Source organism: Pezoporus wallicus, unplaced genomic scaffold, assembly GCF_028554395.1.
Source record: "Pezoporus wallicus isolate ANWC-B61680 ecotype Strahan unplaced genomic scaffold, APGP_CSIRO_Pwel_v1 scaffold_6445, whole genome shotgun sequence".
NCBI lineage: Eukaryota > Metazoa > Chordata > Aves > Psittaciformes > Psittacidae > Pezoporus > Pezoporus wallicus.
This window is the reverse complement of record NW_026641753.1, coordinates 617,832-644,411: the sequence shown is the minus strand read 5'-3', so window position 1 is coordinate 644,411 and position 26,580 is coordinate 617,832. Positions and strand designations below refer to the sequence as shown.

The following is a 26,580-nucleotide window of genomic DNA, read 5'->3' as shown; positions in this document are numbered from 1 at the left end:
AATGGACTTCTCAGACACATGGCTAATAGTAATAGTGCTACCTGCAATATCCTGGCACATTTTTTACTGAAGAGAGAATAAGAAAGGGAAATTATTATTTTTTTTTTCAGAATTGCCTGACTTCAGGAGCAACCTAAACCTGCAGCTTTTGACTAAAGACAATGTTTATTTATTGGCTTGCTGCAAATCATTAGAATATTACCTTAGGATAACTCTTAATGTAGCATCACATTAGTAAGAATTATCCCCTGAAACCAAGAGTTCCTATGAATGCTTCATTATAGGTTTAATTTTAAGTATTTGGTTATGTCACTGATGGCAAGGCAAAGATCACTTTATGAATGTAATGCTGCACAATTGTTTGTGGCCAGCAACAAATAAAGCTTTCATTGGTCACCTAAAAAGGGTCCCTGAATACAGCTGATTTGATTGGTTTTCCCAACTATAGCCACTGGTCTAATCAAAAATATTCTCTATGCATAAAAACTTTGTTGTGCTTGTATTTAAATTTTCCTAACATTTTGCATTTGAGCAGTGTACAGCAGTTAGGGAGTCTTCAAATCTACACTGTAGAAAATAATTTCACTATGGAAATGTATCGTGCTAATAATTTCCACAGATTTTACATGCAATGAATTCATCAGAGAGCCCTCAATTACAAGATGCAGGACTTTGTGGCACAATGCAGTCATAAATAAGAGAGTTAATGCGTTCTCCAGCAATACGGTTTATATGCCAATATGCGGATGTTTCATTCTTCTTGAGGCAATAGGAGAGCATGACTCTGGTTGACAGCTAAACACTGATTTAATTTTTAAAAGGCAGAATTTAACCTCTTCAGTAAAGTGCTACTGATTCAATTACAAGATGCTAATGGAAATGACATTTGAAAAACCAAACAGTGCCACTGCATCCTTGGGGCTGCTTAGCACAGAAGGGATCACCACCCCTGTTCAAGCACAGGAGCACTGAAGTCCTGCTGCCTGTGCTGTGCTACCCACTGCTGAGCCATTCACCCAGAGCATGGAGGAAAGCCACAGGAGCAGCTCCCACAACCCTCCGCTGCAAAAGTCCTTCTCTTACACTGAGCAGCCACCACTGCAGCACAGCTCAGCAAGAAACCATAACACAGAAATGCAAAGACTGAAACATGCAAAGGAGTTGCGTCTGCTTTCTTAGTCTTTTCCTGCTTGCATTTCACCCTCTCCTTTCCTTGCCCTGCCTTGCCTTCTGTTGTTCTTCACTCTTTCCTGCTCTTCTTTGGCTTATCCCCCTCGCTTAACATCCATTGGTTTGCAGTTCAGAGAACTGGATCTTTCTTGAATGTGGTTTCTTTCCACCTTGTTGTTTCTTATGTCATCTGCCTTCACTTTTCCATTGCCTTTTCTTCTATGTGTTCTTCACTTTCCCTTTCTCAAAGTGAAAAAACCTGTTACATGATCTCAGTATTGACAATCAGTCAGCCATTTACTTGTGGGAACTCTTGGCTTGTCCAGGCCTGAGGCATGCATGACTGCCAAACTCTATTTGAGGACACACTATCTTAGGCATCATGCTGGTGGGGATCAGATGAGTGTCTTCAACACAGCTGGCTCCCACACCCCCTTGGTCCAGGCTCAGGAGCACTAGGTCCTGTCCTGCCCAATAGTTCCTAATTTCAGCTTCAGATCCTCTGGAAGAACTGGGATCCCCCCCTCAGTTCAGCAGTGGAGCTGTGCAGCTCCATCCCTTACAGAAACACCAACCTGCATCTCTGCTGAGGGAAATGGTCCAACACAGCACACTTGTCTGTGGCAGCTGACACTCCTGCACTCTTTGGGGCCTGACTGTACCTATATTTTCACACAGCATCTGTTTATTGGAACATGGGTAACGATGGTGAGTGAGTGAACCAAATAGTCCTTTTCTGTTAATCTGTCAGAAGTGGACTTTTTGTGCCACTACTGTGACTATTGCATTGTGATGCACTCACTTACCTACAGCATACTCTCCCCTGGTTTATTGAGCTCTAAATTTCGCTTCTTACCTGTGACAGATTTATGACTGCATTCATTATAGCAGTTAACAGCGTCAAGACAGAAGCTAAGAGATACTCAAAGAAAATAGATTATGGAAAACAATTACACCACAAAACGGCTGTATCAGAACACTGTGATTCAGCACAGAAATGTAATATGAAAGAACCAGGAAGGAACAATGGTGTGTTGGTTTTCTTGTTGGGTTGTTGTTTCGGTTTATTTGGTTCTTTGTTTTTTTTTTTAACCAGCATTTGTTGTTTTCTGGCAAAGAAAAGGAGAGAAAGGATTAAAAACTATCAGACCCTTGAAAAGATGATTACTGGAACATTTTGTTCTCTAGGATTTTTGTCAGATTCTGGAGAAAATAGCTGGCTGAGTTTGTTCTGTTCCAGCAAATTACTGAACCTTGCAGGGTAAAGACACAACAGTGTAGAATATTATTTAAAATGTCCCCAGGGTTTCTGTTACATGGGCATGCATTTAATTAATTCTATCAATTTGTCTAATAGCCCCTTAAAATTCTCAAAACATGGCAAAAGGCAGAATCGCTGATTCACAACCCTCAGCAGTACAAACCCATACGTCTGGCACAAGGAGGGTAGGATAAAACTGCATATGCAAACAACGCTGCAGACTTCTCCAATTTTGGATAAGTACATGTGTTCACTTGCAGCTGTTGAGTTACTACAGGACAGGTAAACGTGTGTCGCATTGTGAAATGATATCTAACCTATTAGTACCTGACTCAGTCAGATGTAGAGCCAAAAAAATATCCTCAAATAATAACACAGTTTTCCCCCACGTAGGTGGGAGCAAAGGCTGTTGTTCTCAGTTAATATTTCAGCACAAGCTGAGCTGTGGAACTATGCCCAGGAAAGGCACAGAGAGTTGAGAGCAGGCAGCAATACCGAAATCTAACAGTCAGAAGTCTTTTCAACCCAATATTTTCAAACATTGCCAGAAAGTAAGAACGCTCTCAAAGCTCTGCTTATGGCTGATCCTGATGGTGCACGTGCATGTGTGTGTTGGTGAGTGCACAGACACACATATATAAACACTCCTTGCAAAGAAACACTGAGAGCAGTTTCTACCGAGGAAAGCAGCGGCGACATTCAGGATGACTCCTGCACCACTCACCTCCTGCTGATGGAAGTTAAGGAACTGTTCCTGCTGGGTGTACGCGAAGGGAAGGTGAACAGAGCTCCCTCTCTCATGCCTCAGGCCACTTTCTATCATATTCACTTCTCTGGCAAATCACAAAGGATGGGGTGTGTGTGTGTGGGAAGGTTAACCCAATAAATTTCAGCAATGAAAAGAGTGGCTTAACAAGTGAAAAACACCTCCCAAAGCTATTGATTCTGCAGCTTAAACAATAGGGACAGCAAGTGATCATAACCCCACTGCTGAAATTCTGGCTAATTTCTGGGTTTCATTAGAGTAGCTTTGACACTACCAGAGCAAACAGCTTGGAACTAAAACAAACCAACACTCTCTGCTGACTTGACGGCATTAGCTTCTGTGCTATGGAGTGGGTGCTGGGAACCCTGACACCCGGTGCGTGGTTTTCAGGGACCACCAGCGGGAGCTTCTCCTTGGGTGGTGCTGTGTGTTACTCCCACCAAGAGGACATAGCTTTCATCAGCTGTCTTTACGGCATTAAGTGAGGTCATCGGGTCCTTTTTCAGTTTTGGATTTTGTTTTGGCAACTATGTAGACACTAGGACATCAAAGCAGTGGTTTTGGATGCGTTACCCTGAAATCCCTTTTGTAATTCCTTTTCTACAACTATAGATGAAACTCATCCCAAGCAGACAGCTACATAAAGTTTAAGTGCCATTAAACTACCTACTTTTATGCCCTATGCTCTCCCTGTGCACAGAATAAATGTAATTGTTAGACCAGAAAGAAAATCAGCTAATTAAACTAAATACCTTCTTCTCTAATTTTCTCAGCAAAAGAACATCCCAGTAACTACCAGTTCATTGAAAGAGGCAATAGTGGCATTCATGTCCTTAGCGGTTCTCTTTTTCTCCTCAAACAACATTTTTTTTCTTTGTTTCTTCTTTGCCTCTCTCAGTCTTGATTACAAAATGTATTTCAGTGCTTGAGAAAGGTACAGATGAGGAGATGAGCACTTGTGCTTTGTGTTTGCTTGTGCTAGAGGATGAACTCACAATGCAAAACCAAACGTAAGGCTCGAGGACTGCTTGCCTTGCACAGTAAAAGCAGGGCCTTCAACTGGGTCAGAAGTAGGTCCTAGGTGGTTCCAGGACCACACTTCCTAACTACTCTGCTCCAGTAAGGAGAAAAATGCTGTGTATGACTTGGCCCATTGCCCTGTAAACGTACATCAGCTCACTTCAAAGCCCAACAGCAACCACAGTCCATCTTGGAGTCAGGATGTGCCTGTGAAAGTGGTGCACACTCCTATCAGCCATGAGAGCCAGAGGAGTCTACCAACTCCCTGTCTAATGAAATCAGGACTCTTCCATCACCTCACCAGACGTTTAGCATAGCTGATCCACACCTGCACAGCAGGACTGCCCCTACATCCAGGCATGCACACACTGACTGCATGTCACACAAATCAGCCTCCTGGAGGCACGTGGCTTGCTACACCCACACTGCCCTGTCCACACTCAATGCTATGTCCCTGGATCCCTGCTCCAGCAAATGGCAACTCAACTGTTCCTCTGCTGCTGTTGGACAACACATGGGAAGGCAGCTGGGTGGGCTGCAGCTGTACAGACAGTCTGCAGACAGCAGGCTCTGTGATGTCCGTGCTTCCTTAGATCTGCTTGGTCCTCTACACAGTCTGGGAAGCCCTTTGGCTGGTAGAGTGGGAGGACTTAGAAGGTTTCTGGTTCAGCATCCTTTGATTTCTGCTGAACAATGTCTACTTTTTTGATGCTTTGCCAGCAGCTTGCTGTCATCCTTTCCTCAAATGCTTTTACATCAGGAAGCCTCGTTACACTCCATAAACAGCTACCCATCCCTGTTGTACAAGTGAGGAAACAGGGGCACACATTTTACTCTCTCTCATTTTACAAGTGTCCCAATTTTGGGAAGCTGAATTTGAAAGTTACAGCCTAATTTTCAGTCATGCTGAAACCCAGCATAAGCACCTCCAAATAATGTACATTTTGGAAAAGCTCCACCTAAATCGTTGACCCAAGGTCACACAGCACAGTTAAGAAGTGAATCCAGATGTCCCAATGATTAGCTCTGTCTATTGGCATTTAGTCAAGTCTTCCCTCCTACAATAAGCTTCCTGAAGCATCTAATACTATAGTCTAAGAACTCCCTTAAATACACAGCACTGATAAGAACTAAGTTTCAAATGAAGGAGGGGAAAAAAACCCAGTTCATTGGTTTTTTTCCTCAAGCGAGCACTGGCTGACCAATGGAAGGGCAGCTCAGAATCATTTGATCTCAAATGTCTTCATATAAATATAAAAATTAAAATAAGGAAGATTCTTCTCCTATTTCAAACAATATATGAAGAAAAAAAATTCTGCCTCAGTAATTCTAGACCTGAGTAATTTAATCTGCTCTCTGTTGCAATCTGTTTTCCATGTGTATCACCAGCCTGGAATTTCTGGAACTCAATACATAAGGAAGCTATTCAAAAAAAGGAAATACTACTACATAAGGATTAGAGATAGGTCTGAACCAGATTGAAAGCCTTCCCATACCAGAGAAGAATTCAACTCCTTTTCCAGAGTTCAGCTTCTTGACTTCAGCCCAAATCTCAACCCCAAATTGCCAAAGCAATGAATTTTCCAGAGCCAGACCACTTCTCACCTCTGGTTCAGAGACAGAAGAATGAAGAAAACACATTGAGGAGACCTGCAGTAGTATTGCAGCAGAAGTGGAACAGCACAAGCTCTCTGAACAGCTGAACTGACTTATGGAATAGGGTATTTCAGTTGGAAGTGACCTACAGTGATTATCTAGGCCAACTGCTGGACCATTTCAGGGCTGAAAATAAAATTAAAGCACAGTATTAAAAGCATTGCCCACATATGTCTTAAACACTGACAGGCTTGGGACATCAACCACCTCTCTAGGAAGCCTGTTGCAATGATTGACCACCACCCCACCCCCCCCCCCCCCCAGTAAAGAAATGCTTCTTTTTGTCCACTCTATGTAACAGACCTGTGAGAAAATGAAGAAGAGCTTTAGTAGTTAAAATTCAAAGTCTCCCATGCAAGCTTAAAGTTTTATCTACTTATCCGTGAAGTGAATATCAAAGGATTCACTGTAGCTGAGCTAACTGACCTCATTTTACGTCTTTGGCTTCATGAGTCCAAGTTCAAATGTAAAAAACTTCTTTACCTTCTTGGTGCATTTAATTCTGAATTCCAGGTATAACGTGCACATAAGTCAAAAGGAATTTAAATGAAGCCCTTACATTTCGAAATCTGTCTTATCCTCATTTGGCTCCGAGAATTTCAGCTGCTTTCCTTAAATGATCTGCTCACATCTGCTCTCCAGCTGAGCCATGTTCATGCCCCACTGACCTTACACTGCCATCTCTGTAATCTTGTAGCTGAGAATAACCAGCAATGCACCAGTAAGCGCCAAGAGCCTTTCAAGAAAGAGGAGGTAGAAAAGAATCAGCCTTTATATAACAGGGAATAGAAGGATTTCTGAGAAAAAACATTGTTTGACTAAGGTGAGTAATGGGAGCTGCATGCCTCAAGTGCCCTGGTCCAGCTCCCTCAGGCAATGGAAACTGGAGGCGTCAGCATCTTGCAGGATTACACTCTACAATGGCAGCTGGCAGGTATTTTTCTAATAGAGAGCACAGCAGCATTGTTCACACTTATTTGATTCACTCATTTGCTGCTGTTCCTATTCAAACTCGGCTAATCCGATCAAGTTATTTCTTGGCCTGTGCCTTAAAGCTGAATAAGTAAACACCTTTCATAAGCTCTGAGCCCACTTGTTTCAAGTATATGATTAAGGGCTAGACTTGAGCATTATCGTGAGAAAACTCATCTCATTATTCAGAATTTCCCAAATCATTCACAGTTGTCATGAAGTGGCACTTTTCCACCCAGTGTTTTACTTCCCACATTACAAACACGTAATACAGTTGCAAAGGGTCCCAAATACCAAATATACATTTGTATTTTAGCTGTGCTAAAGAACAGCTCTGTGAGCTGAGAATAGCTCATAATGGCACCACTTGGACACTGTGATGCAAAGTTTTCTGTGGCTACCTCCTCCACAGATGTCTCTTCTTGTTTATTAAGAAGAAGACAGATGATAGTCAGCAAACGCATTTTGGATAAAGTCATTCAACGCTGTATCTGCATTAAGTAACACTAGAAGACTTATGCACCAGAAAAGATGTTGATCCAAGTGCAACTTCATTATTGTTACACCAAGGATGGATTTGAACTATTGAAGCTTACAAATTTTTTGTAAGAAGAATTGCTCCCACTTACATTACCGGTATTGTTAATAATATCAGTGGTTTTCTTTCCTTCTTTAAAAAACCCAGCACACACACTTCTCTTTCTCTTCTCTGAAGCACTTTTAACTTGATATCCAATATTCTCTTTTGCACTATCTTGCCCCCATCACTTCTCAACTATCTCCTCAGAAGATGGCTATTTGTTTTGAGAGCTTCAGGAATAAAAGCATATTTAAACAATTAACTGCAATCATATTCACCGTTCTGCAAGGTACCATTGATATGCACTAGAAATATAATGAAAAAGCAAAACTTCCCTTCAGAAAGAAGAAAAGAGAAGATAAACACCCACAGATCCCTCTTATTACTTTGTTATTGGGTTTAGACTGCAAATATGTCAGTCAGTGGAACACTTTTGTACTAGGTCATTATTGTTTCACATATTATGCACAAAGGCCTTGTTTTGTTTTAGATAAGCTACTCACACATATCCTTTTTTCCCCCCTTTTCAGTATATTTGCATGGCCGGATGGATAATCAGCCATAATAACAAAATATGACTCAGTGTGACTGAATGTCCACTTGCTTCAGGGATTCTCTTGAAGGTTTGGTTGGGTTTTTTTTAACTATTTAAGGGCAGAAAAGATGTTTTCCTCACAGATAATGCTCATGTAAACAGATTTGAGTAAACACAGGCACTCAGGGGAAAGGGAATGGATCCAACAGCATCATGCCTTCTAAGAGGCTCTGGTCTCTTTAGCCTCTCTGCCAGTGCTGCAAAGCACACAGTCCCTTGCCACCCACTGCAGTGCGTTTCTCACTGATGGCAGAGGAACAACACAGGACAGATAACTGGCTATGTCCTACAAGGATGGGCATCCCTGAAATTCAGGACATACGTTTTTTTCTGGATGTTTAAATGCTGTCGCTGGATTACAATTGTGCATGCATGCAAAAGAATTTAAAACACACTTCTTTTCAGATCTGCAAGAGCCCAGCACTAAGAATCCTCCTAGAATGAGCCAAAATCAAGACTTCAATACAGCCAGTAAATTAAACACATGGGCCCATCTCTCCCAAAGGATAACTCTCCTCTACTAAGTTAATGGCAAAAGCAATGGATATTGCCATTCTCCTGAGCAATGCTGGCTATACGGATGTGGCTGACAAGGACAGTAGATCTGTACCTATAGATTTCTGTGGTCCCTCATTTTCAAGTAAGAGATTAGGCCAGCGGACAAGGGTGCAGTGTGAGATCATGTCTTACCTGGAATGGAGTTAAAAGAGCATTGAAGAGCTTGGCCCTTCATTTAGCCAGATCCACTCTCATATGCCTATTTTTTTAACCATCTGTGTAGTTCTTGGGTGAAAATGGTGGGATTTCTTTGTGCTTTCCAGAATTAGGATAAACATGAATTTATTACCTAGGGCTTTTGTGACCAAAGCACCTGAAGCCATGTGCCCACATAGTAACAACATCCACAACTGTATTTAACACAAAAAATTAAGCTGGCTAAGAAAACACACATTAAAACCAGCTGATGGAAAGAGCCATAGTGTAATGTACATTCCTAAAAAAGACATGGGTAAAAAGGGAGCTTGCTTTTGTGATAATCCAACTACATAATACCACCAAGCTCCCTGACAAACATCTACGCAGTAGCATGAAGCCAGCAGCGTAAGTTAAAAATGTCCATGACCTTTAGCTGGCAGTCCCAGGTTCCTCAGAATTTCACACCATGTTTGAGAGGCAAATATCATCAGCACTCCCAACCTCCTCCTTTCCTGCACTGCTTTTGTGCATGTCTCCTAAAAATCACAAGCAAACTATACAACAGCTTAGGCAAACCTCAAGCAGGGAAAACATGCAATTAGGCAAAAGAGAAAAGCTTAATTCCTCCTTCTTTTCCTTCCTCTCCTCAGCCCTTCTGCAAGAGAAAAATTCCTACCTACTTCACAGAAATTAGTATTATACCCATCCTGATTTCACATTAAAGTTTCTTCCAATTTAATTCAGTTTTGTTTTCAAGAAGTGAAAAGTGCAAAACAAGCAAGAAATTCAAGCCGCGTTGTTAATTATTGCTTACGTAGAGCCGAAGCTTCAAAGAACCAGAAGAGTTATCGCATAGCAATTGCATGACAGTGGCACAGAGCACCGAGTCCTGGCTCAGCTCCCAGCCAAGGACTATGCTTACCACCAAAGCTTGGCATCGGGTGGGCAGGTGAAAAACTGAGGCAGAGGATGGACATTTTGGTGCTGTCATCTTGCTACCAAAGCCAAAATTAATTCCTGTGCCATGAGCCTGTCCCAGTGGCAAAATCTGCAGCTTTGTGCTCATCCTATGGACAAACACTGCATGTTGTAAACCAGGATGAAGCTGCTGTGTTTACTAGGGTTAAGCAGGTTTGGGTCTCTTCAGAGGGAGCCCCTGGTTACGATCAGTGCTGTCACAAAGGGTAATCAAGTACCTAAGCTGCTTTCTTCTACACAAAAGTTTAAACAAATAAGAAATCAGGTACAGGACCACAAAATACTTCTCCTCAGCCTCAGAAGCTTGTTTACCATTGCCGTAGTAGCTGAATCGCTGAATGAAAGGTTTACAACTATTCATGCAATCAAACTCATTTTCCCTAGGAAATAACTGATTAGGTATCGCACATCTGTTCCTGATGATGATTTAAGCCTGTTCTGATCCGTATCAAGACCTGACAAGAATTTTAATGTCTCAGAAACAGTCATCCTTAATAGGAGGGTGACAACAAGCTACCCGGGTCTGGTGGCGATTGACTGCAATTGGGAAGTTCTGTTTCTACAGGTGAGGGATGACACAATCAACCCATGATTTTCTCCACCTCATGACCTAGGGTTTAAGAAGCCTGGCAGGAGACAGAGCAGAGCTTGACATGAAATTATCTCAAGAATTATCTTACTATCCCTGTCAAAAGTTTTTAATATCTCACAGATGTTTGCTTCCTCTATGCAGAGCAGCAATCCTGCTCCACCAGACTCTGGCATTACATGTCATCCTTCCAGCAACGTTTCCCCATCATGGCTTTTTGACTGAAGCTGCTGTGAGTGTTTCAAAGCTGGGAGGAAAACCAGCTGCTAGTAAAGCTGATTGAGACGATTCCCTAGTAAACCATGATATTCATGTCAGAAAAGACACAAAAATGAATTCCACATTTTTGCTCAAAAAATAGCTGGTTTATGGGTAAACAGTCAATCAAAATGCACTGTTAGAGGGAAAAATTTAACGTTTAGTTAATCTGATTTTATTCACCCAGCAATCCTCTTTTCCACAGAACATCTATCATGAGAACTTACAAAAAAAAGCATTGCAGTAAGCATTTATTGCAATGGCTCCAAACTCCATACTCCTCATTTCTGCAAGGGAGAAATCTTTGCCTCTCTCAGGTCAACTGCAAAGCTCTGCAATGTTGTGTCAAAAGATACTGATGACAAAAGAGATGATTTGTACTACTGCTCCTTCTGGTACTGTGCACCATGGAGATAACACTGCTTCCCAGGCTCTGACAAGAGCAACAAGATCAGAAGAAAACTTCTGGCAACACCTATGAGCACTACAGATTTTACTCCAAAGGCAAGAAACCAAATAAAAACAACTGAAGAAAATGAACATTTGCCTGCTAAGGACCCTGTAGAGCTGTATATCAAACATAAAGTCTATGTAAGTGTCTGAACAGTAATCTCTGGAACAGCCAGGAAAGCTTCATGAAAGTAGATTTCAAGCACAATCCAAAGAAGATTAAACTGACAATTCATCTCTCATAGGACTTCTATACATCATAAACAGGCATTATGCCTTCTATGTAAAGCAGCTCATTATCTGATTTATTCACTGATATCTCTTCTTATTCAAACAATTCAAACTGGACTATGTTAGAAAATCCCAGAATAGTTTTCTCATAGCACTGCAGCTTTTGAGATAAGATGATGATGATTTATATTTATAAAATTTTACTTACCATGCAATCAAATCCATGTTAATGTAATGCACTATCTCTAAGGACAGTTTAAAGAAAGATGCTATTCCAGCTGGATCACTTACTAATATTCATATGCTTTACTTCCAAAAAAATCAAAATACAGAAGTTGTTCTTCTTTGCACTAGTCTTTTTTTCCATCCCTCAGGTGAAAACAGATATTCTGCTCCAGTCACAACAGCCTATTACCAACAAACTAACCAGTCTAACAATCTAGATCTTGATAGCTCTACTAGCTGCCTTTCTAACTATGAATATATCCAAGATGAGGAATTCAGCTCCAGATTTGAAATATGTGCCCTGGATAAAACAAAGTCCTGGTTCAGCCTCATTTCTTGTTTCCAAATGCTTCAGTGACAATTTTATTCCACTGCATTTATTCTTCTCCCATTGTAGACAATCAATCTTTGCCTTTCCCAGACAGTATATCAGGACTATTGCAGAACAGCCCTGGTATATATATCATATACACTCTCCTACTCTAACAACCTTCTTCTGGGACTCTCTCCTTCCAAACTCTGAATTACTTCCAGAAAGTAGCAAAACTGAATTGGAGACAATTTCCCCACATAACAAAATTTTTAGCAAGGATTCCCAAATTGTGCAAACTTCCCCAGATACTGAACTTCTGCTCTGGGGATGGTGAAACATAGGCAGCAGGAGGTCTTAGAGTTGAAGAGCCAAGTCTCAAGAGACACGAAGATACCCCAGATAAGAAAGTGATTTAGCTTCACATAAGTCCATGCTCCAGCAGTATGAGCAGTGAGAGTTGTCCGTCCCAGGGCTGGCACCCAAGGGGCAGTATGCATACTCCCTCTGCAATCACACAGCTCCACAGCACCACTGCCATATGGGAGGCTAACCCCAGTGCTCAGGATTGAAAGAAAATAAAGTAACTCACTTTTTCTATGTTGACACATTGTCTTCGCTAATGGCAAGGCTCAGACCTCTGCAATAAGCAAGGTTACATAGAAAATGTAGGTGTCGAGATTAGCACAAAGAGGTTTTTTTTATTAATACTTCCTACTGCGCCCCTTCTGTTAAAAGCCTGCCCCAAAATGAAGCCGTTCAAATTATTCTACTTGCGAGTAAAAGCAAACTGTTGATATTCATCTTTAGTAAATATGTCAGTATATATAGGCTGAGAAAGTTGAGGCTGCTCAGCCTGGAGAAGAGAAGGCTGCGTGGAGACCTCATAGCAGCCTTCCAGTATCTGAAGGGGGCCTATAGGGATGCTGGAGAGGGACTCTTCATTAGGGACTGTAGTGATAGGACAAGGGGTAATGGGTTAAAACTTAAACAGGGGAAGTTTAGATTGGATATAAGAAGGAAATTCTTTCCTGATAGGGTGGTGAGGCAGTGGAATGGGTTGCCCAGGGAGCTTGTGAATGCTCCATCCCTGGCAATGTTCAAGACCAGCTTGGACGAGGCCTTGGGTGGCATGGTTTAGTGTGAGGTGTCCCTGCCCATGGCAGGGGGGTTGGAACTTGATGATCTTAAGGTCCTTTCCAACCTTAACTAGTCTATGATTCTATGATTCAATGATTCTGTATCAGGAGTCAACCAAAGTCCTGCCTTTTTAACACATAGGACTCAACACACACTTAATACATCACTTACTAGAATTTGATTGGAAACAGTTTGATCAGAATGGATATTTTGAATTCACTGTAAATCATGCCAGCATACATTTCACTCAGAGACAGGACAAACAGGTTTACAGCCAAACTTCCTCAGCAAGGGGTGTAACCCTCCCCAGTTATTACAGCCTTTGTAATTGCTGCGTTTGCTGTGACAATCCAACAGTGGACCAAACACACAGCATCCTTCTCTGTACATAAAAACATGTTTGCAGTTTGTGCAGTAGAGCCTTAAACAGCCTAAACCCAAGGGCTGACTCCCAGGGACATTTATTTTTCTGCTTGGCTCTTCTGTTTGGCACTGAGAGGTCCTCGCTGTGCAGAACATAATGGAAGTTGAACCTTTGCCTTCATCAGGGCCAGGGTTTCATCTCATCCCCTTCAGATAAAGCCTCTGCATTGCTTGAAAACCTTCCTATCATGTTGTCTTGTCTGTGCAAAATAATTAGTGGCAATGGGAGCTATTGCCAACTCATCTATTGTTCATTTATTTACCAAAAAAAAATGGTTTATTTAGTATGTTGCTTATGCTCAAAACTTTATTGTCCTGAAGCTACGTGCCACACTGTGCTGGGAGTTAAACAACATTAAAGTAGGCTGAGCCCAGAAGAGAACAAACAAACCTTATTAATTTAATTTAAGCATGTGTGTATGTGTGTGTTTGTGGGCTGAACAGATGAAGCAAGAGAGATTAGCACTTTTATGGATATGATTCCTGCCATTGCTACATATTCAGAAATCTTGCCTAAGCTTGGGCTGTTTGTAAACAAGAATAAACACACCTACGAATATCTTTGTATTTATCTATTAGTTAATCAATCAATCTGCCTATAGCTGACATTCAACAAAGCACCTCACACTGATATGTAGATTAACTATAGGTGAGAGGGAACACTAATTGTAGGGGACAGAGACCCAGTGTTCATATTTGCTGAGCCATGACAGTGCTGTTGGGAACAGAGGAGTTTGCTTAAATCCCTGCCCAGAGCCAGGGCACAGTGCAGGTGCCAGCTGCAGGTACAACACAGCTATCAGCCAAGCCCAGCATACTCAGTGTAAAATTCCATGTTTCTGTTCCATGCAAAAGGTCTCTGAGAAGCAGTCCAGCAGGACTGAGGTCCCAGAAGCTGATGGAGGGTGGCACAGCCCTCCATGCCATGTAAGCAGTGGCACAGGAAACACCAAGCCTTTTGCTTTCCCTGCCTGCTCAGGATCCCTGGCTGTTAGGGACCCAGTGGGAGGGTGGCATAGCTGTCCCCATTCCATGTGCTCTACAAAGCTCAGGCAGCACTAGTGTTCAAGGCAGTTATCAGCCACTGACACCTCGTCAAACATATCCAGAACATGCACATCACTAGCAAACCACCCTATGCTCATCAACCACCAGCGACAGAAGGTTGCTTCCAACTGCTCGTGTTTGAGCGTGTATCAGTCCTCCAGAGTTACTGCTCCAAGGCTTTGCTCTGCCTCCCTCCCTCCCTCCTAAGCAAAGATATATTTTACAGTGTTCTCCGTAATGTTTAACAAGCCTCCTGGTTACTGCAGTGTTATGCATGTTATGCACTAAAGAAATGACAGGAAATTAATCAATTATACAATTGTGTTTGCCTAAGAATACAAATTGCAGTCTCATGATTCGATGTGTTTCAACAGCTCCATGGAGTTTGGTTAACACGCTTCCTCTCTACCATCTCAATATTATTCTCATCTGCACTGTCATTTTTCCATATTTCAATTTCTCTGTACAGGCAGCTTAGCAGGTACGTGATCGCTGCTTCAGGCTAACTCAAGCTGTTTTCCTTTTTGCCTGCCTGCTTGCTTTCTGTCATTTTTTTTCCTTATCTCTTTTTTTTTTTTTGCAATAAGATGCACATTATACATTCAACTTTCCTATAACAACATCATGGTTTTAAAGCTACTAATCCATCCTCAATGGTCAGCAATCACTTCTTTATTCTAGAGGCTACCCTGCACAATTTGCTCTGAACAGCACCTAAGCAGAGCTGATTTTAAGTCCAGTTTTGCAACTTGTATGAGGTTGAAAGGGAACACCAACCCCAACATTCCAGTCTTGGAAAATGACACTATTAATGACACTATTACTTTGTGACATCTCTTCAATCTGCTGAGATGCACCAGGAACCCCAGAACACATCCTCACATTGTACAACAAACTTATGATACACATCAGAAGCATGAAAGATTAAACTGCATTGTGACACAGAAAAGGGCAGGTGAAGAACACTGCCGGTACTGCGCAGCATGAACTCAAAAGTTCATGAAACAACAGTAGCAACAGATCCCAGAAAACATACTATGAAGTGCAGCATGGTTACTGGCAACACAACCTGAAGGAAAAATGTCTCTCTGGCCCCAAATCTGACTAGCAGGTTAAAAACCAGGGAGCGTACCAGAAAAAAACTGCAGGCAACTGTGCCCATCTACTGCTACAGGGAATCTGCAATGCACACTTCCAATGTCTAGTGCTTGAGAGGAAGGCAAAGTTTGCAGAGAAAGAGATCCAAATCTGCAGCAACAGGGAAAACTCATTCTTGCTTTGGGTCCCACAAAACAGCACAAACCTTGATTTATGGGGTTAATAGTGCAAACAAAACCAGGTCCGCTCTCCTTTCAACCTTACATTAAAAATACGACTATACTGGAGACCAAAGGACTAACTCTGCAAACTTAATTTCCTATCTCTAGGAACATTAATTTAATTGTACAATCTCTTTCATGAGATTATCAAGATCTATCTCAAAACCATCCTAATTGAAAGACTATTACACAACTCCAATCCTTAGGTAGCTAGATGCTTTCTTCTAATTTCCCATCCAAATTTATTCATGGCTGACTTTCAGACAATTTGATTTTGTGCAGATGCTATCTTTTGACTTAGTTTTTCTGCCTTCTCGGTATTCAGTCCTGACTGTGTGTAAAAACACCTACTGTAACCTGTTCTTTCATTTATTCATCTGGCCAGAGCTCTTTAACCTCACTTCATACAACAGAAGGTCCATTTGTATAACCACACCTCTAGCCCTCCTACTGCTGTAATTTTAACATTTTCTTGACTGGCATGTCCAGGGCTATGCAACATGCCAATGGGCTACTCCATGAGCAACAGAAAGCCCTTGTGCCAACACTCTCTATGATGATTTGTACAATGATACCACACTTCCCTGAATCTGTCATATTGTTTTCCTTTGATATCCAAGGATGTCATTGGTCTCCTTCACAGCTGTATCTCACTGCTTGCTTGCAGGTATCTCCTGACCAGCCAGCGCATCCACATCTCTCCCTTCTGTCATGGACAGTTGACGGGCTCCTATTTCACACTGGAAGTTCTTGTTACTGGTCTCCACAATTAAAACTTTGCATGACTTTGCACTCAGCACTATTAAATATCATTTTATTTCTATCGCTCCGATCAACAGTCATCTAAATTCCTTTTGTATGATATCTGATCCTCCTCCTTACCGACAATACCTCCCACCTTTGTGTCACCCTGCATAGCTCCTGGGCACACACCCACACCCTACCCACAGGTCAGAGTGGCTCCATTCAGCAGAGCCTGGTGGCAAGAGAAACAGCACTAATCTGTTTCCATCTCAATGACTTTCTTTGAATACCTCTCTCCATTCAGACAATTTTGTTTACATGCCACTGTTGCATCTTTTCCTTAGCCAGCTCCTTTTGCACCTTTCAATTCTTGTATTGAATCACCATCTTTATTTTAAGCAATAATGTCCTGTGTGCATGGTATCAAATGCTTGGCCTTAGATAAATGACATTCCTGCCCTACCCCACCTAAATAATCTGCTATACAAAAAAGATGGTAGATTAGTCTAGCACAATCCATCTATGATAAAAATCTTCTTGTAATTTACCCTGCTTCCTCATTATTTCCATGTCTAATTATTCTTCCTTACGAAATACATCATGAGACACTGTGTACTACTGCATTCAAACCAGCAGGGCCTATACTTCCCTGCATTGCCTCTTTATTTTTGAGACTGCACTGGGACTCCATGTACAGGACACAAATGCTTCCCTCTTCTGCAGCTGAAGAGCCCTGGGAGAACCTTCTGCAATCCCTGCAAGCCTTGTGCCACTGCTTTCAGTATTCCAGGACTGGGATTACTGGCAGTTCTCATTTGTCTTCCTAAGATATTTATGTTTTGCTTGTTTTCTTAGTTTTTGCTTTTTTTTTTTTAACTTTGCTATGAACAGCTTTCAGTCTTCTGCAGGTTTGTTAGTAATTACACTCTGTTCCAGATTCTACGGAAGGTTCTGCTTTCATGAGAAAGTTGTGTCATTATTTAGAGACATCAGTTCTCCTTTCAGTTTAGGTACATCTAATTTCAGTTCTGTGTACCTTGACTAAGCGCAGGTTTTGGTTGCACCCAAATAAGTTCATTTGAACCAAAATAAGAATGTCTTTACATGAGGTCACATCAGGTTAATCAAATCACTTTAAAAACAGACTTAAACTGAATTGGCATAATCTCCCCATGTAGACAAGGCCAAAGCCAATAATGGAATATGAAGTAGGTCAAAGTCCCTCACTGTACACACCTTTGCAGTCTGACTGAATCTGCTGATTCTGAGGCCGAGCAGATGTGCAGCCAGCAAGCCCAGCTGTGCACAGAGCACTTGCCGAGTCCTCACCACTACCTCAAACTCACCTAAAACCTGGGCTCAAGTGAGACTGGAGAAATAATAAAGAGGGTTTTGCAGGGCTTCTGTCCAGGGGAACTGTTCAGCATACAGGCCACAGGGCAAGAATTTGCACAACCCTTTGTGCACCAAAAGTAAGGGAAAGAAGGGAAATTGCCTACCCTGGGCAGCAGAACAGGACAGACATGACATGGCTGCAGGCAGGTGAGCCCCATCGGCTGTGGCTGTGCTAATGGGCACGGGGTGATGTGGGGCACACCAAGCAGAGCCTGGCCTTAGGTGGACAAAGTGATACCAAAGAAAAATGGTGTCATCCATGTTGAAACAAATAAATGCAGTTTTTGCACCTGCTGATTTTGTTAACAGATATTTGGAACTGAAGTGATATAATGGGGTACCATTTTAGTTCTACCAGCAAAGGCTGGTCTGCGCAATTTTGGTTTTTACAGGTTTTACTATTTTGGTTAATGCCACTAGAATCCATAACTGCTCCAGAACAAGCCTGCATTCAGTTGTTCTGGTATAGGCACACAGCTTATTCCCCCAGTACTGAAGGATTGAGCTACGTTGGCAGTAAAACATTTTTATTATTACATGTGAATCTTGGGAGGTTGCATAATTTAGGGCAAACCACTGCAACTTCTGTGCACAGATGAGCCTGAGCTCCAAATTAAATAAATCTAAATATCGATTAGACTGGTATCTCTATTAAGTTACCAATTTTTGATATTACTAATGAGCAGAAGTTGGATTCAACATCAGTATCTCTGACATGTAATGCTGCTCCCACCACCATGAGACTTTAATTACAAACTACTCATTTGCAAATTTTAATCTTTAACCCTGTGCTATTTTTGAGTGTGTCTTAAACCAGCAAAATAATTTAACACAGACATAGTCTGAGTGGCTAAAACACAGGAACCATCACATACCATTACATGCCAAATTTCACTGAAGCTTGCAGCTTATCAATCAAAACATCTCAAACCAATTTTACTTTTCCCTCTAGATCAAGTAACTAATCCACAGCTCTGAATGCACACAATAAAGGAGCAGCAAGCAACCACTCCTAAAGCCATTTGCATTTTTCCTAGTACATCTTCCACAAAAAATCTAGAGATTCAGTAGCAAACATGTTTAGCCCAAGAGACAGAATGCCCCCCTTCCACACAAACTTCCACTTTTGGCTCCGCTCCTGAGCCTGCTCTCCTCACTCATGCTCGCTGCCTGTCAGAACTTCATTAGCCACAGAGCCCCTAGTGCTGTTGTTGCGGTGCATCAGTGCACAGGGTGCTGTGCTCCTCCACTGACACGCTGCTTTACTCTGATTAACACATTACAGGAAAATTACCTTTTTAAATATACAAGATCTAGAAAACCCCAAATCCAAACGTATTTTTCTGACTGGATAACTATGGTGAGGCATTGCAGCATAGGAAGCTTATAAAAATGACACAAAATCACAACCCAAACAGCACACACTGGAGTCTGTTCAGTACAAGGGGTTCACATTGCATACTCCCGGCATTACCTGCTGCTTCAAAGAACCTATGAGGAGTGTAAAACCTACGTATCAAACCCATGAAAAGCTAGCTGTCTCTTTAAGGCAAATACCCATTTCCAGAGCTAGGGATTAGGGAGAAGCAATCCAGCATAAGGGGAGCACCATCATTCTGCCTAAAAATGACATTTCCCCATCTATATACCAGAACATCTTATCTCATCAGTTAAATCAGCGCCACTGCTTTCACTGCACACGACAAAATAAACTTGGGTTAATAAATAACACTGTCTTCCCGGGTGGTACTGCACCTCACAGCAGGTAGAGCATGGGACACCTTCACAGCTTTGATTTCAGGTACACCATTTCCAGGTTCTACTCCCCTGCTGAAGAAGACAACTTCATGCAGGGATCTGCTAGCACTCAGGTGCTGGTTCTGCTCCCCCAGAAAGGACTGTTGTGCCGGACTCCAAAATCCACTGGGAAGAGACTGGCTCTGCGGATGGCTCAGGAGCCTCCTGCTTTTAGGGACTGTGGCATTTCACAAAGACAAGTTCTTATAACACCTCGGTTATGAATCACACAGGGCTCAGTTTTGACTCGTGCTTCCAGTGCCAGCTACCCAGATCAATCAGTTTGCAATTTCTGCCATTAAGAGCCAAGTCTTGGAGTTACCATTCACAAATACACAACTGAAACAGACGAGGGACTTTCAAAGCCTCCGTAATTCCCCGCTTATAGTATAAACGGTGTGTAAAATCAAATGACACAATAACCACGGTGGCAGAAGTAACTTTGCAACCTGGATTTGAGATGCTATCTCCAGACGCAAGACTGTGTGGAGGTTTTTCCTTGCCGCGTTTTCAGACGAACGCATTCCCAGAACGACAGAACTTCCAGCCAGAACGAGAAAACGGCACTCAGGCCCATGTTAGCTTACAGAAAACCGGGTTACCCCACCCAAGCACCCCGCAGCCCTCAGCTGTGCCCAGTCTCCGGCTATTCCCGAGCCGGTCCGTACCCACGGGGCCGGGGCGTGCCGGTGCCGGTCCCCGCTTGGCTCCGCACCGACCGATCCCCGCGCAGCCCGGGTTCGGTTTTTGGGGGGGATCAGAAGACTCAATTCGCGGCCGCACGTTTCCCTCTCCAAAACTTAACCGGGACCGTGCCGGGGGTGCTGGGCGAGGGCAGGTCTGAGTGAAGGGTGCTGCGCCCCCGGCCCTGCAGCGGGGGCTCCCCGCGGACTGCGAATGACGGACCCCCACCCCCCCAAACTCCGCCGGGTTCCGCGGGGCCGTACGTACCGCCTAGGAGGATGCGCGTCCCGGAGCCGCTCTCAGTGCCATGCCCAGCCACAGCGCGGTGCCCCCCCGGCCGCCGGGGTTACCGCCCGCCCCGGGATCCCGCTGCCCAGAGGAGACATGGCAGGAGCGCGGGCAGGGCAAGGGGCCGGGCTGGCACGGGCCGGGTGGGGGTGCCGGGGAGCGCGGCTGCAGCGCGGCCCGGGCATCGCTCCCCCCGCCCCGGTGGAGCTCGGGGAGGGAACGCGACCAGGGCGTAGGCGGAGGGCGCGCAGAACCGGCGCAGGACGCGCGCCCGGGCAGGGCAGGTGGCGCGGGGAGCTGCGGTGCCGTGCCCCGGGAGGGGCCGGACCAAAGTAGGTCATAGCCACCGCTCCGCGGGCACCGGCATCAGCGGCGACACCGGCACCGAGGCGCGGGGCCGGACTCGGCCGCGGAGCCCAGCGGGACCGGCTGTCATGTCCCGGACCTCCCCAGCTTTTCCCGGGCGCTCTACGGAGCGCAGTCCCGGCTGCCCAGTGGTCAGGCGCCAGTGCTCCCGTTTTTAACCTGCCCCGGTAAGGCACCACAACCTTCCTGCTCTCCCCACGAGGCGCTCGGCACAAATTCCATGCCCGACATGAGCAGTGCGTTGCCGGGATTAGTCATCCCATGCCATGAGTCACTGATTTAACATTTGCTGTTTCCTTCCTCACACGACTTCATTTTTTTCTTCCCTTTCTCTACTGTAATCATTTTCCCTCCTCTCCAGGGACAGCGCGTTGCTCTGTCCCCAGTTCCCACCAAGGAATGCCCAAGCTCCGGGTGGACACAGGTTCACCCTTCCATCAGGTACTGCTAATGGCTGAGGGTGAAATTCATACTTCCCGGGTTTCTGGAAGCAGTAGATACCAAAAGCTGTGGCATCAAGCTGGTCTCTAGCCTCCTCCTTCCTCTCCTCGAGGCACCGCCAAGGGGACGGAGGGTGGGAGGAATGATCAGCGCTCGCTGGGGAACGCGTGTTCGTGGCGGGGTTGGGGTGTCCTGGGAAGCGTGGGACTGGGGGTATCGCTTGGGTCCCTGACCCAGGCCCTGGGCCGCTGCAGGCAGCTGCATCAGGTAACCCCCTTCCAAACCCACATGCTCTCCTTACTTACAAGTTAGAGGGGTTTTGGTGAGTAGTTTTTGCTCAGCCAAAATTCCTGTTCCTCTCCCAGCCCTCAGCCAGTACCCCAAAGCACAGCGCGGGGGACAAAAGCAGAACCAAAAAGGGGACACAGGACAAAAGGCTTTTTATGAGGTTTTTAATATAAACCTGATGCCACTGAGGAAAGAGCAGTGATGTTGTTACAGCAATAACCCTAAGGAACATCAGCTGTTACTGATGAAGACAAGAGAAAGGGTACCTTTGCATGCAGTTAGTATTTCTTATCTTCTTTCTTACTGGAGACAAAGTAAATAGCATGGTTGAGCTGACTGCCACAAGTGGCAAATCCCATTTTCCCACTTAGAGCACGTATTGGAGGCATGCAGCCTTGTCACATGAAACACAGCAACCCTGCCCTCATTCATGGGGGAAAAATCCTTCTTGCCCTCTTACAGGCAAAGTACAAACAGGGATCAAATGCAGCATTTCTGGCTTTTTTTTCACTTGAGTTCAGGTGGGTCTCTGCAGCCTGCAGTGCAGCCCTGTCACCCGAGTCACTGAGAGGATGCCATTGACCATGTAGGTGAGCCTGCAGGTATACATTTGGGGGATTAGATCAGGAATAAGGGTAACACCACACTCTGCAGCTGAGACCCTTCAGATCCAGCACCCACAGATGGGTGCTGTGGGCAGCACAGGCAGGATGTGACTCCATAGGGGCTGGGCTGGGCTGGGCTGGGCTGGGGCAGGTTGCCCTGGAAGCACCAAATGCCACAGCCATTGCCCCAGGTTGCACTGGCAGCTGGCTGGGTTTTCTGGCACTGCCACCAGGTTTCACCTGGGACACTTCCACAGCCACCCCTTGTCCCATGAGCCTGACAGGCACAGCAAACAGCATAAGCACTCTCTTCTACTAAAGCAAAACACTCAGAAATGCCACTTTATGTGTTAACTGCACTTCAAACTGTGTCTTATTGACAGTTTTTTCAACCAACTCCCCTGCAGCCCCAGGCAGGTGGAGACACCAGGCTGAGAATGCAGGGGCTATTCCTCCTATAGCAATGCTGGAAGAGTTTCCATGTAAGTTGCTTTAATTATCTCCTTTGGAAGAGCAAACTCTCCACTAAAATTCTTCCAAAAGTTAAAAAGAACGGGGATGCAGACACTTCTGCCACAACAAAATTCACACGTTCCTCAGCAAGCTGTGGCCTTGGGCAGCTTTGGCTGTACTCGTCAGTGGTTGGCATAGCCTCAGATTTGTTTATATTATTAGCTTTTAACAATGCTGTGCTGCAAAGACATGCCAGAAGCAATAAACCCAAGAGAGAACTGGTTTGAGCCAAAGAATAAGAACAGCAAAGAATATAACACTATCTCTATATAGATCTATACATATCTATCTGAAACAGCCTGTCCGTACTGGACTCACTCGGTGGACTGGAGAATCCTGCAGCCTGGCAGGCACCATTAAGGAGTAACAGAATTAAACGAAGAAATAGACGGATAGCTTAGGCTGTATTTTGCAGAATCACACTCCCATGCACAATCTTTTATCCAGAGCAAAGGGCTGCCCAAACTAGTCTTTAAATGACATACGGCAAAAATTCATAGCCAGGAAATGTTTGCATTGTGCAGTGCAAAGCCATGAACCAGCCCCGGTACAGGATCAGACATCTCAGCCTCATCTCAAATTCGGCATGACATTCTTGCTTTTCACACAGCAGTAACCACGAGGCTTGGGATGACAAAACAAAAGGAAAGAGAAGAACAGAACCATAGAATCAGCTAGGTTGGAAAAGACCTTTAAGATCAAGTCCAACCATTACTCCATGACTGCCAAGCCTACCACTAAGGGCCTCATCTGCAGGGTTTCTGTACACTTCCAAGGATGGTGACTCCATCACTGCCCTGGGCAGCCTGTTCCAATGCCTGAACACCCTTGTGGGAAGAATTTTTTCCTAATCTCTTGTGTAAACCTCCCCTGCACAGCTTGAGGCTGTTACCGCTTGTCATAGAATAATAGAATAGTTAGGGTTGGAAAGGACCTTTAGATCATCTGTTTCCAACCCCCCTGCCATGGGTAGGGACACCTCACACTAAACCATGTCACCCAAGGCTCTGTCCAACCTGGCCTTGAACACCGCCAGGGATGGAGCATTCACAGCTTCCCTGGGCAACCCATTCCAGTGCTTCTCACTTGTCACTCTGGAGAAGAGACTGACCCCCACCTCAGTAGAACTTCCTTTCAGGCAGTTGTAGAGTGATAAAGTCCCCCTGAGCCTCCTCTTCTCCAGGCCTAACAACCCCAGTTCCCCTCAGTCCTCATCAGACTTGTGCTCCAGACCCTTCACCAGCTAGAAACAACAAAGTGGAAAACCCACCCTTACTGGTCCTATGTAGGTTTCACTATGGCTCTGGGATGTGGCAGCAAGAGGAGGGTTGCAGTGGTGGAGCCCACCCAGCTCCCACCATGGAGGCGCGCAGGAGAGGCGGTGGGAGCCCCATTCCCAATGCTGTCCATGGCAGTGACACAGCATTGATTGTGCTGGTGGGATTGCACAACGGGGTTGCCTTGACACTGTGTCATGTAAAGATTTTGAACTGCCTCTGCATTAGTCATCCTCTATTCACTTTAATTGTGCCTGATAAACAGGGCCATTTCACCTTTGTGTTCTAGTCTACGCACTTATCTTGCATGTTTATATCACCCAAGAGGCTTTTAGTCTTTTGCTGTAGCCTTGGTGTAGCTGAGGAGCGAGCAGGCACTGCCATCACAACCTGCTGGTGTTCTCATTCCTTGCTACCCTTTCAGACCTCAGTGTGGAGATCTCCGTAGGTCCTTGATCCTGGCACTAAAAGTGTTCAGGCAGAGGTATGTTAATGCATGGGAACACTAAGAAGGGACAGGCTGACTGAAACACACACTTCATTTCTTTTCACACCCAAGCACTGTAGGGGTGTGTGCTTAACACCACAGGACTCGCTCTGATCTTCTCCAAGGACAGAATTTTCCGTGAATTAAATCCTTGCCTCTGAATTAATATTTTGGTTATTTAACAGAATCAAAGTTGGGAAATGAATAAATAATTATTGGATTTAATAATGTAAAGAATATAGTTGAAATTTCTTAAATATTTTAGCCATATTTGCTTGCAACATAGAATATACTGCCCGAGAGTTTGCTGATGTGAAATTCTGTCCCTGCAATGCCTTATCTATCCCTATGTTTGAATTCTAAAGTTTTACTGAAAACTCTCAGAAATAGCAGTGCATTTTCCTTTCTGTGGTATTATGAGCTTCTCCTCATCCCAAACAACCCCTATGCATGCGTTGGGGAGAAGGAACTGCATTTTGACCAGGCACAACTCTGCCACCAGGCTGCACAGCAGCTTCTCCAGCACCCCGGAGTATGCTGGCATTGCTGCTGCACTGTTTGACTGGAGCTCACATCTCTGGTTCAAGCAACACCTGGCAGCTATTAGAGTCCTCCCTCTGGAGACTCATCCTGTTCTCTGGGCTTACACAGTTTGACCTTCATTTTCCCCTCTAAAAGACTCAAAATTAAAATTCAGGTTTGCACCACAATCATGTGAGAAGAGGGTAAAATCCCATTCTCATTTAAGTGCAGAAAAAGGAATAGAAACTCCATTAGAGGCAGAGCAAAAACCACATTTACTCCAGTGTGAACAGGATTTCCCACTTAGCATAAAATCTTGCATCCCTGTGGGCTGGAAGGAGCTGCTTGCTGTTCCACCCAGCATCTCTGAGTGCCACTTCGAATCTTTATGAAACTGCTTAAAAGGATTAGGAATATAAATGAGTTAATCACCATTTAGGACAAAATTCCACCTAAGCTTTTGAGAACCAACTGGAATATTTTAATATCCATCATCTAGAACTTTATTTTGCATAAAGTGGTTTAATATGGTTGCTGTAGAAGCAAGATTTGTATCCAAATTTTGCATGTATCTAAGGCCTTGTATTTCCTTGTACTGGAGTAAGAGCATGGCCAGATAAATGTATTTACTTGAAAAGCTGAGAGGTGCCCAAGTCAGGTCTCTGACCAAGAAAAATGTGGAAGAATATTTTTAATGTAGCTGCTCATACTTTCAATAATAATTATTACTTTTAGAAAGGAAAAAGTGTTATCTCTTAACTGCAATAAAGTATTCTCTGGTAAGGATTCTTGTGATCTGTTATTCCGGCTAACTCAAAGAAGTGGGGAAAAAACCCTTGCACAAACAAGAACATGGCTACCTTCTTCTGCCCATATCCTTCCATGAGAGCACACACTGACTCTAAAGCTCTTTGACCACATTTTAGCTTGATCCCATAGGATAATGTACCTATGGATTAATTTTCTTTGATGCTAGCTTCATGTCTTCTGGAGACTGTGCTGAGAACAAATTCAGGCCACTGCATTTAAGTATGGTTTAAGTGGGCACAGGCAATAATCACCTCTGATTAGTATAATCAGCTACTGAGTGGCCTCATGAACAGAGACATAAAATAGAAACTTAATTATTTTAAAGGCCAAAATCACCCTGAATTCAGCAGTCAGAGAACAAACAGGCAGAGGGAGCACTGGGAAATGGCAATAGCTGCAGTATCACCCATCGCTGAAGCACAGAGGAAGAACAGGCAAGTCAGTGCAGAATTACTGTCTGTCATCTGCAAGTGCATCCCTCCTAATGAATCACAGTTGGTACTAATTAGCATATTAAATCCGCATTGATAAACATAGATATTTCCTATTTACACTTCTGCTGATGCTAAGATTTATTCATACAAAGTGGTTACCCTGTAAATCTCTCTGGTACTTGCCCATTCTTAGTTACTTGATCCCATACACAGTGGTTGGGAATTCTGCAGGTCAGCTATTCC

At 44.0% G+C, this 26,580-nt stretch overlaps 1 protein-coding gene across 6 annotated transcripts in view; it reads right to left on the bottom strand.

Moving 5' to 3' along the window:
- The window catches only part of PASD1 (PAS domain containing repressor 1), a 96,242-nt gene that overhangs the window by 31,107 nt on the left and 38,555 nt on the right, over positions 1 to 26,580 (bottom strand). For 5 of the 6 annotated variants that reach the window (XM_057425257.1, XM_057425251.1, XM_057425255.1 and 2 more), the window contains exon 1: positions 20,574 to 20,754. The exons of the other annotated variant lie outside the window; for it this stretch is intronic. The gene's annotated coding sequence lies outside the window, so the exon portion shown is untranslated. Of the gene's footprint in view, positions 1 to 20,573; positions 20,755 to 26,580 lie in introns of those variants that run through there. 6 annotated transcript variants of the gene reach the window in all.